The sequence below is a fragment of the Lissotriton helveticus genome, chromosome 8 (genome assembly GCF_964261635.1).
Source record: "Lissotriton helveticus chromosome 8, aLisHel1.1, whole genome shotgun sequence".
Classification (NCBI taxonomy): Eukaryota; Metazoa; Chordata; class Amphibia; order Caudata; family Salamandridae; genus Lissotriton; species Lissotriton helveticus.
This window is the reverse complement of record NC_136069.1, coordinates 1,246,211,112-1,246,225,968: the sequence shown is the minus strand read 5'-3', so window position 1 is coordinate 1,246,225,968 and position 14,857 is coordinate 1,246,211,112. Positions and strand designations below refer to the sequence as shown.

The following is a 14,857-nucleotide window of genomic DNA, read 5'->3' as shown; positions in this document are numbered from 1 at the left end:
TGCAGATTGCACACTGTGCATAGATTGTATAGCAGTACCCACTCTTAGCGGCGACCACCCCTATCTGTTGCAGTAGTTTGGAATAATGCTTGGGGAACAGCCTGGCCCACATTAGCTTGTTGTTTTGTTTGCACATCTACACAATAGTGTTTTGTGAATGTGTGCGGTGTAGCCCATGTAGTTGCTCTGTAGATGTAATCTAGGGGAATGTTCCCTAAAAATGCCATTGAAGCCCCTATTTTTCTTGTAGAGTGGGCTTTAGGAGGAACAGATAACATACGTTTAGCTTTGTGGTAACAAATCTGTATGCATTTGACAATCCATCTAGCTAATCACAGATTTTGAAATGGGATTTCCTTTGTGTGGTGGCGAGAAAGACACAAAAAGTTGTTTTGTCTTACGAAAAGGTTGAGCTCTTTCTATGTAGTATAGCAATGCTCTTTTGACATCTAATGTGTGAAGAGCTCTTTCTGCTACTGACTGTGGTTGCGAGAAGAAAACGGGCAGTTCCACAGATTGATTGAGATGGAATGGAGAAATGACTTTGGGCAGGAATTTTGGATTAGTACGTAGAACTACCTTATTTTATGCATTTGCAAGAAGGGTTTTTGGATGATTAGTGCTTGTAGTTCACTAACTCTCCGCAGAGAAGTAATAGCTACTAGGAAAGCAACTTTCCATGTTAAAAATTGTAATTCACATCTGTGTAAAGGTTCAAAGGGAGGTCCCATTAACCGTGTGAGAACAACGTTTAAATTCCACACAGGCAAAGGCGGTACTCTGGGAGGGATTATTCTTTTAAGGCCTTCCATAAAGGCTTTAATGGCAGGCACTCTGAACAGAGATAGATGTCTGTTTTGCAAATATGCTGCTATTGAAGCAAGATGTAGTCTAATAGACGTATAGGCTAAGTTACATCTTTGGAGACGCAGTAAGTATCCTATGATGTGTTGAATAGACACATTTAGGGGATCAATATTGTTGTTGTGACAATATATAAAAAATCGTTTCCACTTGGCCGCGTAACATGCCCTAGTGGTTGGACATCTAGCTTCTTTAATGACATTCATGCAGTCTGGAGGAAGGTTCAGATATCCAAATTCTAGGACTTCAGGAGCCAGATTGCAAGGTTGAGCTGAGCTGGTTCCGGGTGTCTGATCTCTCCACGGTTCTGTGTTAAGAGGTGTGGAGACAGGTGCAGTTTTTGGTGCGGTACCACAGACAGTTGTAGCAGTGTGGTGTACCACGGTTGTCTGGCCCACGTTGAAGCAACTAGAATGAGGGTCAGAGAATGCTGCTGTAGTTTGTATACTACTAGTGGCATGAGTGGTAGAGGTGGAAAGGCGTACGCAAATCTGTTTGACCAATTCATCCATATCGCATTGCCTTTTGACAGTGGGTGTGGATATCTGGCGGCGAAGCTTGGGCATTTTGCGTTTTCGTGGGTGGCAAATAAGTCTATTTGAGGTTGTCCCCACATCTGAAAGAATGGTTGAAGAACTTGCATATGAAGTTCCCACTCGTGGGTATGTTGCGTTTGACGACTTAACAGATCCGCTATAGTATTTTGTACTCCCAGAAAATGCTGGGCTAGGAGGAATATGTTTTGAGGTATAGCCAACCTCCTTATGTCCTGTGATAGTTGAGAGAGTTGCAGGGAGTGTGTGCCTCCCTGCTTCTGTATGCAGTACATTGCTGTCATGTTGTCTGTGCGGACTAACATGGCTTTGTTCGCTACTTGCTTCTGGAAAGCTTTTAGTGCTAGGAATATGGCTAGTAACTCCAGATGATAGATGTGGAGTAATTTTTGTTGTGGTGTCCACCTGCCTTGCATGGTGTGTTGCAGTAGGTGGGCTCCCCAGCCGGAGAGCGATGCGTCCGCAGTCAAGATTATCTGAGGAACTGGCTCTAGGAACGGTCGTCCCTTGGAAAGGTTTTTGGTGTTCCACCACTGCAGAGAGCGATGAGTCTGAACGTCTACCAACACTAGGTCTGTTAAGTGACCTTGAGCCTGGTTCCATTGACGTGATAAGCATTCATGGAGAGGACGCATCTGAAGTCTTGCATGGGGTACTATGAAGATGCAAGAGGCCATCATCCCTATGAGTTGCATGAACACTCTTGCTGGGAGGGAGTGTTGTAGTTGAAACTTTACAAAAAACAACAATGGGAGAGGTAGGGAGAGTCAAGAAGGCTTCTCTCAATCCCCGGTTCAATGTAGATAAACAAAAAGAGAGAGGCCAAATCAGTCTAAAAAATGCCACTAGATTGGAGCGAGATAACTAAGGATCACACACTCACTTAGGGTGAAAAGGAAAGCCCTCACACACCGACCTAGTCAGTGTCATGCTTCATCATCGGGCCCCACCAAAGAGGCCGAGTGCCTCTTTGGTGTGCTACAACGCCAGAAAGACTGCGGAGCTGGCTGTGTGAAGGAGGACGTGTTGTGAGGGTGAGTTAAATTAAAAGTGTCTAAACGAGTATCAAAAAATTTTTTTTATTAAATGATCCCTAAGACACGATTTAACAGGTATTATGTGTCTGAATTTGGTTGCCAAGGATTAGGAATGGTAAAATTCAGATAAATACAGTAGATACATTAGTCAGTCTGTATTTATCCTAACACTTTTAATTTAACTCACCCTCACAACACGTCCTCCTTCACACAACCAGCTCCGCAGTCTTTCTGGCGTTGTAGCACACCAAAGAGGCACTCGGCCTCTTTGGTGGGGCCCGATGATGAAGCATGACACTGACTAGGTCGGTGTGTGAGGGCTTTCCTTTTCACCCTAAGTGAGTGTGTGATCCTTAGTTATCTCGCTCCAATCTAGTGGCATTTTTGAGACTGATTTGGCCTCTCCGTAGTTGAAACTTTGTCAGAAGAGTTTGCATGCTGGCTATCCTTGCTGGAGTGGGATAAGCTAGCGCTGTTGAGGTGTTTATTGCGGCACCGAGGTACTGTTGTACTGTGGATGGCTGTAGATGAGACTTGGTGAGGTTTATTGTGAACCCCAAGTTGTGGAGCAGTTGGATGGTGGTATGAGTGTGTTCCACGCAATGATTGTATGAGCTGGCTTTTATGAGCCAGTCATCGAGGTACGGGAAGACATGGATGTGTTGTCTTCGTGAGTGCGCTGCCACTACTGCTAAGCACTTGGTGAACACTCTTTGTGCTGTTGTAACTCCGAATGGGAGTACTTTGAATTGATAGTGCTGCTCGTCTATTACAAATCTGAGATACTTCCTGTGAGCCTTGTGAATGTGAATGTGGAAGTATGCGTCCTTGAGTTCTAGAGTAGCCAGGAAGTTGTTTTGCAGCAGGAGCGGAAGGACTTGTTGGAGTGTGACCATGTGAAAATGGTCTGACTGTATGTATATATTTAGCGGTCTGAGGTCTAGAATAGGCCTCAGAGAGCCGTCCTTCTTTGGAATCAGAAAATATAGAGAGTAAACCCCCTTGTTTTGTTGGTGCAGAGGAACTGGTTCTATTGCACTTTTTTTCTAGCAGGGATACTACTTCTTGCTTGAACAGTGATAGATGTTCTTGTGACATTGGACGCTGTTTGGGTGGTATGTTTGGGGGGTATATGTTAGTTCTAGACAGTAACCTGACTGAATAATTTGTTGCACCCACCCGTCTGATGTGATGTTGATCCAGGCAGGCAGGAATTGTTGAAGTCTTCCCCCCACAGGAGTGGAATGATGGGGGGAAGGGGAGGAAAGTCATTGGGTAGGGGTAAAGGCAGAGCGTGAGTTGTTGTTTTTGCCTCTGCATTTGTTATTGTTACCCCTGTAACCCCCTTTCTGGTAGCCCTTAGTGAATGTGGATATAGATTGACCAGGGGTTTTGTAGGAAGTGGAGGGACTCTCTGAGGAGTAGCCTCTTGTGCTGCCTCTGTATGATGAGCGACGAAAGGAAGGTCTGGGACCTTGCTGCTGCAAGGCTCCCATAGATTTTGCTGTATCAGTGTCTTTTTTCATTTTCTCTAAAGACACGTCAACATTTGGGCCAAATAAATGTGTCTCATCAAATGGCTGATTAAGGATGGAGTTTTGAACCTCAGGTTTAAATCCTGAAATACGTAGCCAGGCATGTCTACATAGTAGGGTGCTGGTATTGATTGCCCTTGAGGCGGTATCTGCAGCGTCTAGGGCACAACGGATGGTAGTATTAGTGATATTTTTACCTTCCTGTATAAGTTCATTAGCCCTGTTTTTGTATTTGTCTGGTAGGTGCTGCATTATGGACTCTAGTTCATCATAATGTGCCCTGTCATATCTTGCCAGCAACGCTTGGGTGTTGACAATGCTCCAGATGTTAGCTGCTTGTGCGCTGTTCTCTTGCCGGAGGCGTCAAGGAACTTAGATTCTTTGTCTGGTGGTGAGGCCTCACCTGATGTCTGGGAATTAGCACATTTACGTGCATTAGACACTACTAGAGAATCTAATTGTGCTGGACCTTTAATATAAACTGGATCTGTAGGGGCAGCTTTATATTTTTTCTCAATGAGAGGATTGAGGACCCTAGCCCCGACAGGTTCCTTAAAAACCTCTGTTGAGTGCTTGATGACACCCTTAAGCATTGGTAAAATGACAGTAGACCTTTGTGTGTTATTAAAAGTGTCTCACAGGAAATCTTCCTCCGCTGCATCCACCCCATGATATTGTGCAGCTCTTTGGACTAATAGGTTAAACCCAATAGTGTCCACTGGTGGATAAGGTCTGGAAGGGTATACATCATCTTGTGGGACGTAAGGCACATCAGGGGGTGTTGTAATCATCCCATGGATTAGGTGACTGAGGAGGACTATTGGTGCCTGCTGGGTCATGTGCACACCCACCTATATCGTCAGAATCTGTGTCTGCATCATCATCTGGATTAGTAGATGGTGTAGGTGAATGATGTGGTGGAGGAGGTGTAGGAGGAGGAACAATAGGGGGGTTGTGGAGAAGGGACCCTTAATAGAGAGATTGCAATGTCCTTCTTCTTTGGAGGGGGAGGAGGTGCGGACGCCTCAAGTGGTCTCTTCTTGGAGCTGAGAGTCAATTGTCAGGTTTTAGGATCCTTTACAAGAGTTTTCTGATTGGGATCAGGTGTAAAAAGTTCTTCTGCGTGGGGCAAATCCTTCGGCGTCGAAGTTTTAGGCTCCGTAGGTTTTTTCGGCACCAAGTCGGTAGCTGGTGTCGAGTCTTTTGGATTAGGAGTGTGCCCTTTTGCAATGTCTTTCACCGGAACCGTTTTTTTCGGTTCCGGGTGTTTTTTCGGCTCCGACGTGTGTGAATCTGGCGATTTGGGCGGTTTTTTACTCGGCTCAGAGTGCGGTTTCGGCATCAATGAGCCACTGCCAGTCTTCGGCGCCGTGTGCTTAGGTGTCGGAGCAACGGTCGGCGTAGCATAGGAAGATGGCTTCTTTTTCGGTGTCGGTATATTGCTGGCACCAGGATTAGGCCGGCTCAAGCCCGAGCCACCTGCCCGAAGGCAGGGCGTGGGAAGCAGTGTCTCGGTGTGCACCCAGGCCCGAAGGTGAGGGTGTGACCGAAGCCTTTTTTGAGGGTGTCGGGGAAGGGTTGGGGTCGACAGTCTTACTTACGACCCGTTGAGCTGGAGAGATGTCCTTGACGTCGGAGTCTTCGGCATCTGAGGATCCGATACTCTCTTCGGCGTGCTGGTGTTCTAGCACGTTGACGCCCTCTTCGAAGATGTCGTCAGGAATCGAAGCTAACGAGCGAGCCATAGTTCTCCGAGCTCGTCGGCCTCGAATGGTTTTCTTGGAGCGGAATGAGGCACACGCCGAACAGTCTTTGGCCTCGTGCTCCGGTGAGAGGCAAAGGTTGCACACCTCATGTAGGTCGGTGTGGGGAAACTTCGACCCACATTGAGGACACTTCTTGAATGGCGTTCTTTCCATGAGCCAGAAAGCAAGGCCCAGGTAGGCCCGAAGGCCTTCGTCGACGACCGGAATCGAAGACTTCGAAGTGGTAGAGAATCGCGCCGATGTAGCGCGATCGAAACAATGCCGTCGAACTGGGTGAGGATTGCGCGCCGAAGGAAATCGGTTCTAAACTGGAGCGCAGGAAACACATCCGAGCCCGATGGCGGAAAAAAAACAATCTGGGGATGGAGCCAATGCCCATGCGCAATGTGGTCCTGAGGAGGAGTCACCTATCTCGTGACTTCCAAAGAACTTTTCAGGACAACAACAAACCGCAAACATTCGGGCCCAACACTAGGTGGCAATCTATGCACAGTGTGCAATCTGCAGCTCATTTGCCTCGAACATAGAAGGACATCACAATTCATGCTAGCTTCAATATTAGAGGCAAATCTGTGAGGAACTAATTCCCAGCAGAGAAGAAAATGACTATTAAGAGGGAACGCCTATAAGTGTACTTTACAGTCTAGAGCTTGTGTAATATATGGCATGGGGAGGGTGAAGACGTGCCAGGAAAGGCAAAAAGCTGCAACAGAACATTTGTGTATTTGCTTTACAGTTGAGCTAATGTAGCTATTTTCTAGTAAGTTATGCATCCAAATACAGTAGACATTTTACAAACAAAACCAAAACGCCACAGAGCACTTAAAAACATCAGCTACGGAGGAGCTACGCGAGCATCAAAGATGGCCACGTAGGCCGGTGCCTCCGTGAGACCCGCGCCTGGCCCACAATATCCTGAAGTTCTCCTGTGGTGCCGTGGGGGGTACCAGCTAGCGGAGGAGAAGCGGTGCACATTGACACCGCTCCGGGCCCGCTACGAGGTCGTCGGAAGCCGAGGCGGCGCGTCCCTGAAGTTCGGGCCTCCATGTCGGCTGGAGCCGGGGGCTCGCGAGTTAGACAACACCCGGGGCGGCGACCCAAAATTGTCGGTCGCGCCCGGGTCTGGAAAAATCACTGACCGCGGCTCTGATGCAGGTGAGGGGGTGTGTCGGGGGCGGTGCAGAGGAGCATTCCCCCCCCCCCCTTTGGCCCTTGAAACAGACTGGTGGCTATTGGTGGAGCCCGGGGGGGGGCGCCCGGCCCTGACGGAGGAGGGCGGAGGAATACAGAGTGTCTGGCCAGACTTGGAAAGAGTGGTGTTTTGGGGCACACCCTTGTAAGGCAGCAGATTTCATCCGCTGCCAGCGGCATTGATATCAGCAGGGGCCGGAGGGGACGCAGTGCTGCGAGGACGCAGTTCTGATGAGACGCGCCGGGTTGGTCCTAGCTTGGAGATGTCACACCCTGGGGGGCCGCCTCGGTGACCTGTGACCCCTGGTTGGTGCAGTATATTGCTGGAGGTCCCGGAGGCTGGGGATTCGGGGCCTGACTCCGCAGTTTGGAGCCGCGTCTAATGGTGCTGGGCCCTCATCCATGGAGTGTGAACTACTGGTGTGCAGTGTGAGAGACAATAGTTAGCCCCCCCCCCTTCCCTCCCGCTCACGTTCCCTCCCCCCCGGGGAAAGAAGAAGACTTGAACTGTGTATAAGTTGAACACAGAGTGTATGCCCCAGGAGGGCGACGGCCCAGGAAGGTGGTCGCTTGCCGGACGGGGTGCATTCTATGGGGGAAGTGAGTAAGACATATAATAGTTCGACGAGACGGGAGCAGGTGGCGGCAGTTACAATAAGGAGAGTAGACGGGGAGCGACTCCACATACGCGGTCCGCATAGAGGTGTATGGCTTATGATGTGGGTGCACAGCGAGGGGGCCATAGGAAACACGGAGGATTGGTCCACAACGAATACTGGATTGCACTGGTGAGCGAGAAGTGGAGTGACACGCGGCGCAAATACAGGCTCAGGAGATAGCGGGCTGGTGGAACTGGGTCAGCTGTGGTGGGGAGATCCTCGGCGGTGGAGCTGCATATGTACGCCTGAGACGGGCGTGGATGGCCTGGAGTCTATACAGGGGCTAGACCAGACAGATTGGATTGGTGAAGGCCTGGGTATAATTGTGGTCTGGTGGTCTATTGTCGTGGCCGAAGTGAAAGTAGGCTTGGAACTGTCCGAGTGAAGAATTAAGATGGCGACTAAACCGGAGGGTGAGAAACAGCAGTCCAGATCAACTAGGGGGTCTCGTTACGTCCAAACCAATAAGTTGGACCAGTATACGCAGCCCAGGGGCTCGCCTCCTGGGTCGGGAAGATTACAAGACAGGAGTGATGAGTCCTCGGGCCCTGCATTGGAACCCACACTGCAAGACGTAATGGCCGCCATAGATGGGGTTAAGACCTCCCTTGGGCAGAAGATGGAGTCACTGGACCACAAGTTAGACACTGTGACCATAGAGGTCACCTTAATCCGAGCTGATCTCACCAAAACAAGTGAGAAAGTGAAGTCGTTAGATATCAAAACTGCGAGCCTGACGGATGACGTATCGCAGCTGCAGCAGGAGGTTCGGAACCTTGATGCCTCTAGTGACTTGGCGAGCCGCAAGCTGGATGAATACGAAGGAAGGGCCCGGAGAAACAACGTGCGCATAACTGGAATCCCGGAGAAAGCCGAGAGTTTGACCCCTGACCTTTTTGTGGAAGACATTATCCTTAATCATATGAAACCGAAAGGGGTGAGAAATTTCTTCACGATAGAGCGGGCACACAGAGTCCCGGGAGGAAGGCCGCGACCGGGGGCCCCACCTCGTCCAATGATTGCAAGGGTGCTCAACTTTAGGGACAGAGACGCTATCCTGTAGGCCTCCAGATCCGGGGGCCCCCTGAAATATGAGAATTCCACCCTTAACTTTTTTCCAGACTTTACTCAGACAGTCCAGAAGCAGCGGCAAAGTTTCCCTGGTGTCAAGAAGCGACTCAGAGATAAAGGATTTAAATACGCCATGATGTTTCCTGCTAAGTTGCGAGATGAGGTTGAACGAAAGGTTTGGTTCTTTGACAATCGGAAATTGCCTCAGACTGGTTGGAGAGTCTTCCTCTCCCCGGGGGGAGCCCCGGAGGTGGAGCGGCGAGGATGGAGATGGCTCACAGGAACAGGAATGATGAGTACAGCCGTCACTTGTGATTTATGGTCTTGTGGAGGAGGGGGGCCACGTGCGAGACATTTCTTCGGGTATGCGCCTTGAGATTGAGAGTTATAACATGCGCAAGATATAATATCCTATAAGCGGGGGCGGGGATACGGGTTCTGACTTCCTCCTCAGATCTACTTTTAGATAGTTGGTTAGTTAGAATATGGGGCGACAGGCATACTGCAAATTGGGGGTTGGCGAAAGCCGCCAGCAGGGGTGCAGGGTGGGGGGAGGAGGGAAAGGAAAGTTGTTGCATGATGGTTGTTTTCTTTTTCTTTTTTCCTTTCGTTAGGAGACCGAGGAGTAGTAGTATGGTGTGTTATTCTTTCCTTTTTTCTTTTTGCATCAGGTGAGAATGAGGTGATCTGCGGTTTTTGTGTGGGTCCGATGACGCAGGTTAGTCAGGGATGAAGGTGCTAGGCTGGAACGTGATTGGTCTGGGAGATTAAGCGAGGGGTGGTTAATCAGCTCATTAGAAGGCATGTCCCAGATGTGGCACTATTACAAGAGAGAGACCTTGTGGGTAACCGCTGCATGGCACTCCATAAAGGGGGCTATAAGTAAGTGGCACACGCTGGATTTACTACTGGCTCCAGAGGGGTGGGAGTTTTGGTTAAGAATTCCTTTCCTATGGCAATACAGTCAACATGGCTCGATCAGAGGGGTAGGTATGTTGGTGTGTCAGGACAAGTATGGGGAAGGACAGTTATCCTTTTGTCAATATATGTACCGCCTGGTCTACAGTCCGACACCTTCCGCGACCTGAGTACTGTGTTTCTTACCTTGCCTACTGGCCTTTTGATATTGGGGGGTGATTTTAATGCGGTGCTAGACGGGGAGGCCGATAGGAATCCGCCGCGAGCACTTCAACCATCGCAAAGATGGCTCTCGAACTTCCTTGAGACATTGGGACTGGTGGATAGTTGGCGTGTACGTAACCCGACACAAACACATTTTACCCACATATCAGCGGCACACAAGAGTTTGTCCAGACTAGACTACATATTGCCACCAGAGGCTATGGCGCCCACTGTTCAGGAGGTACGGTCGCTAGGTAGAGGTATATCCGATCATACTCCACTATGGTTACATCTCGCGTTTGGACAGACTGCGGTGGGCAGAGTGGCCTCTATTAGTGCATGGCAATTAAAAGATCCGACTAGCAAAAAGGAGGTTATTCAGATGTCAGATCGCTATTTTCGGGAAAATGAGGGTACTGTTGAATCGGCACAGACCCTTTGGGAAGTGTACAAAGTAGTGGCAAGAGGAGAGGTCTTATCCTTGGTAGCGGGGAAGAAGAGGAAACGTCAGGCTGAGGTGGCTAAGATGGAAGATGAAGTGGTGAGATTAGAGGAGAGGGTGGCTAGAACGTCAGCACCGAAGGATATCCACCATCTGAAGCTACGTCAGGATGAATATAGAGGCCTAGCTAGAGATAGAACAATAGCTCAAAACGAAGCCATACAGAGCAGAATATATGGGCATGGAGATAAAGCCGGTAAATTGATTGCGTGGCTTGAACACGAGGAGCGGGTGTCAAGGTTGGTACCTGAGATAGAGGGGACCGATTCAGACATATTGACGGACCCACAAGCGGTGGCTGACACATTTTTAGAGTAATACAAGGGTATATATACCGCCGGCAGAGGATTTACTGAGGCTGAGAACAGTGAAATGATCAAAGATATTGTCATGCCAGGGTTATCTGCAGATAAGGATTATTTAGACTCCCCCCTCACGGACGATGAAGTGGCACGGGCAATCGGGGGGATAAAATCCGGTAAGGCGACTGGCCCTAACGGGATACCGATAGAGTTATATAAGTTGAATGCTCAGAAGCCTGCCCCGTATGTCCATGCTATGTTCTTGGAGAGTAAAGAGAAGGGCCAGCTCCCTTACGACCAGCGTGTGGCAAATATAATGGTTATTCATAAAACAGGTAAACCCAGGACGCAGTGCTCTTCTTATAGACCCATCTCGCTTCTCAATGCAGAGCCCAAAATTTTAGCAAAACTGCTGGCTACTAGATTGGTCAAAGTGGTCACAACCCTCATACACCCCGATCAGTCCGGCTTCGTGCCGCACCGTAATACGGCTCTGAACCTGCGGAGGCTGCATGGGATTCTTGGGGGTTCTTCGAAAATACAGGAGCCGGCGGTCCTGGTGTCTTTGGACGCCACCATGGGGTTTGACAGGGTTGAATGGAACTATCTGTTTGCGGTTCTGGCAAAGCTGGGTTTTGGAGGAGAGTTTATTGGGTGAGTACGGCTGCTATACACTAATCCCCTAGCCAGAGTGGTAGTTAATAATTGCAGATCAAGCGATTTTTCACTGGAGAGGGGCACGAGACAGGGATGCCCGCTGTCCCCGCTACTTTTCGAGCTGGAGCCGCTGGCAGCATGGGTCAGGTGGGATCGATCGATACGGGGCTTGAGGTGGACACCAGGCTGGGAGGATAACATCTCGTTGTACGCCACTGATATATTGCTCTACCTTACCAACCCCAGAGCGTCTTTGATTTGTTTCCTGGATGTGCTTGCCATTTTTGGCAGGTACTCTGGGTTTGCTATCAATTGGTCGAAGTCTGTCCTTTTTGTTCTGGCGGGCGGGCCCCCAGTAATTCCGCAGTCATGCCCTATTCAGATAGAGTTGACAGGGTTTAAATATCTGGGTATCTATATAACGATGGACCCGAAGCTGAGATACATCAATCATTCGGGCTCCCCCTTGAGCAGGTTTAGGAAAGATGTGGAGCGCTGGAGAGCCCTTCCGCTTTCATTGCTTGGAAGGGCGGCGTTTTTTAAGATGACGGCCTTGCCTCGATTTTTGGATGCACTACAGAACTCAATGGACCCAGTGCCTGTCTCCTATTTCAGGGAGATCGAGGTGCTCCAGAGACAACTTCTCTGGGATGGCAGACCCCGAATAGCATTCGTGAAATTAACCCTCCCGTGTTATGACGAGGGAATTGGACTCCCAGATTTACGAAAGTATTATTGGGCGTCGCAATTAGCAGCTGTGAACCATGTGGTCTGTGGTCCCCCTGGAGACCGGGATACGCCATGGATCGCGGACTGGCGCCGGGTGGAGATATTAACAGAGCTTTGTACGCCAAGCCAGGGCGATTTGAGTTGACAGGCCCAACGGCACATGTAGTACTGGAGTGGCACGCCGCTAATAGATATTTAGGGTAGGAGGGTAGATTGACATTGGCAACCCCCCTGTTTAATTCGGAGAGACTCGGGAGCTTGTGGAAAACCAAGGAGTTCGATAAGTGGGAACTTATAGGGATTGCCCAGATAAAGAATATGTGGGGAGCAGATAAGTTCCCGTTTGACTTTCTTAAGCAACAGTACAGTATGCACGATAATGAACATTATCGATACCGACAGGTGAGACATGCTCTCCTTCCCCTCTTGAAGATCGAGTACTTGACGGGCACCTTCCTGAGAAATATACAAGAAATTAGTTAATATGGAGGACCCGTTGGGACGTATTAGAGAGCAGTGGAATGCAGATGGGCTGAAATTAGACGACGAGGATTGGGTGGTGGCAGTTTCCTCTCATAGAGTAGTGGCGATTCAGATGAGGCTTCGCTTGGTGCAGCTAAAGAACTTGCACAGATCATATATCACAGGACCCCGGTTGGTGCGTATGGGGTGAGCGGAGATTGTAGGAGGGAATGCGGGGAGCCTGGCACTTTCATGCATATTCTTTGGCATTGTGGGGTGATTCAGGCGTACTGGATGAAAGTTCATGACGAGATGAAAGAGGTACTGGGGGAGGCCATGCGTCCGGAAGCTCGGAGGTGTTTACTGAACGTTTGGGAACCCACAGATCTGAGTGTGAGCCAGAGGCAATGGGCAACGCTTGCATACATGGTGGCAAATCGAAATATTGCTCAGCTACGGGGTGCGAGTCAGCCGCCTCGGGTCTCCAGATGGGCCGAAGACTTGGACTGGTGTATGTTTAGGGAAAAGTCTGTATGTGGCCAGGGGGTGCCCGGAGAAATGGGTGAGGGTTTGGGGGGCGTGGAATAGCCACCGTGGAGAAATTTGTGAACCACCGGAGTCACGAGCGGTATCAGAGGCACAAGAATCCCCATGATCCCATCGCATGCAAATAGTTGTAAGTGATTCTGTACATGGGACACGCGGACCTACACGATAAGAAAATTGTGGTTCACCTGATACTTGTTTATTTTGTATTATTGTTATTTTGTCAATAAAAAGAGTTTAAAAAAAAACATCAGCTACAACAAAGTACTACCAGAACGTCATTTTCAGAGACTTAAATCTACTTGTTTAAACAAAAAGCTGAGCTTAAATCCATCACCTTCATTTTATGCTAAAGCAAAGACTCAACAAATGATTAGGGTAGTGATGCCATTATTTCTGCCATGTTTGACAGGGCATTTGAACTTAGAGGATTTTTACCTTATGCTTTTAAATAAAAGGCTCTTGGGCAGTGTGAGATTACATACAAGAGGAGTGCACCCTACTTAGTTTCCATTTGGTGACCCACAGCCGAATGGATTGCAGTTTCAGTACTGGTGAAGGTCGAGAACCAAGGCAATAGGGACATGTTGTAGAGAAATAGTAACAGTAGTTGAGAATGAGGGAGATTGGAAATGGCAAAATGGCGAGGCAGGCAGCTGACGAGAGAAAAAGCAGTGAGACGACAGCCAACCAGCACTTCCCCAGTAATAAGTGAGTAAAGGCAATTTAATGCACAGAAAAAAAGTACAAAAAGTGCCAAAGGTCATGCAAATAACTTGCTGTACACAATGTCAAACATATAGAATTGCACATTCAACAGATATGTACAAATAATAAATGTACATCATCATTCAAGTACAAACTTAATATTCAGAATCTGGTGAAAGTATCAATGTAGGCCATCAGAATATGTATTTTACAAAAAGGTAGACTATGCCTCTGTAATAAAAAAAGAGTTAAATGGCATCACCTGTTGAAAGACTTGCAAACAGAATCTCCAAGTACAGTAGACCAAAAATAGCAAAGATGAGCAAGGTTCTAAAGTACCTAGATCACTGGAAGAAAAAACAAAAACCTCATAACTTCTACAATGTAGAACCATAAGTTAGCTAAATCAATTGCTGATTCTGTAGTTAATTTGCCGTGGAACTCTATCCTGCATATTTTATCACTACTTGGCTAGCACCAGAACAGTCCTGTGTCTGTAGTTGGATCCTGACATCACTGATATCCATCTTATAATTCTTTTGGATTTGAAAACAGTTATCCTTACAGACTGCCTTTCCTTACTGTGAAAAATAAACAGGATTTATCTGAATCTATGGAGGACCAAGCACTCCTGATTGGCTCTCATCGACAGCTATGCAAATATAAAAAGGAATGCAACTATGTCTTGAAACTCAGCATCAGTTAGGCAGACGCAACAAAAATAATAATGAGCCATCCAAGTAAGTGGGTCAAAGGAGTGGAGTTCCACGAGGTAGTTCAGCAGAACAGAGCTGGCAAAGTGACCTTGTCTGCAGACTTGTGAACTGATGCAGTAATACCAGTATGGACAGAAGTCTATGACTGCCTGGCAGATGTCCAACAGGGGAATACTCGGTGGAAGAGTTGCAGTGGTGACACTCAGGTGGAATGGGGCTGAAGGCCCACAGGAGGACCCTTTTTGGTCAAGGCATAACACTTTTAATATGGATATCGATAAAAATTAACTTTTGTTATTAATAAAATCACCCGTCCTGAACTCCACATCTACCTCGACACAGGAGTATATAGTCAGGCAGGCCCTGGGAACTAGGCCCGGGATTCCGGATTGATGGGTCACAGGTGAGAGGATGCATAGCTGGCAGGCAAACAAAC

The 14,857-nt window shown here is 48.3% G+C and overlaps 1 protein-coding gene across 1 annotated transcript in view; it reads right to left on the bottom strand.

The window, feature by feature from the left end:
* HERC2 (HECT and RLD domain containing E3 ubiquitin protein ligase 2) overlaps positions 1-14,857 on the bottom strand; it is a 1,611,099-nt gene that overhangs the window by 1,027,983 nt on the left and 568,259 nt on the right.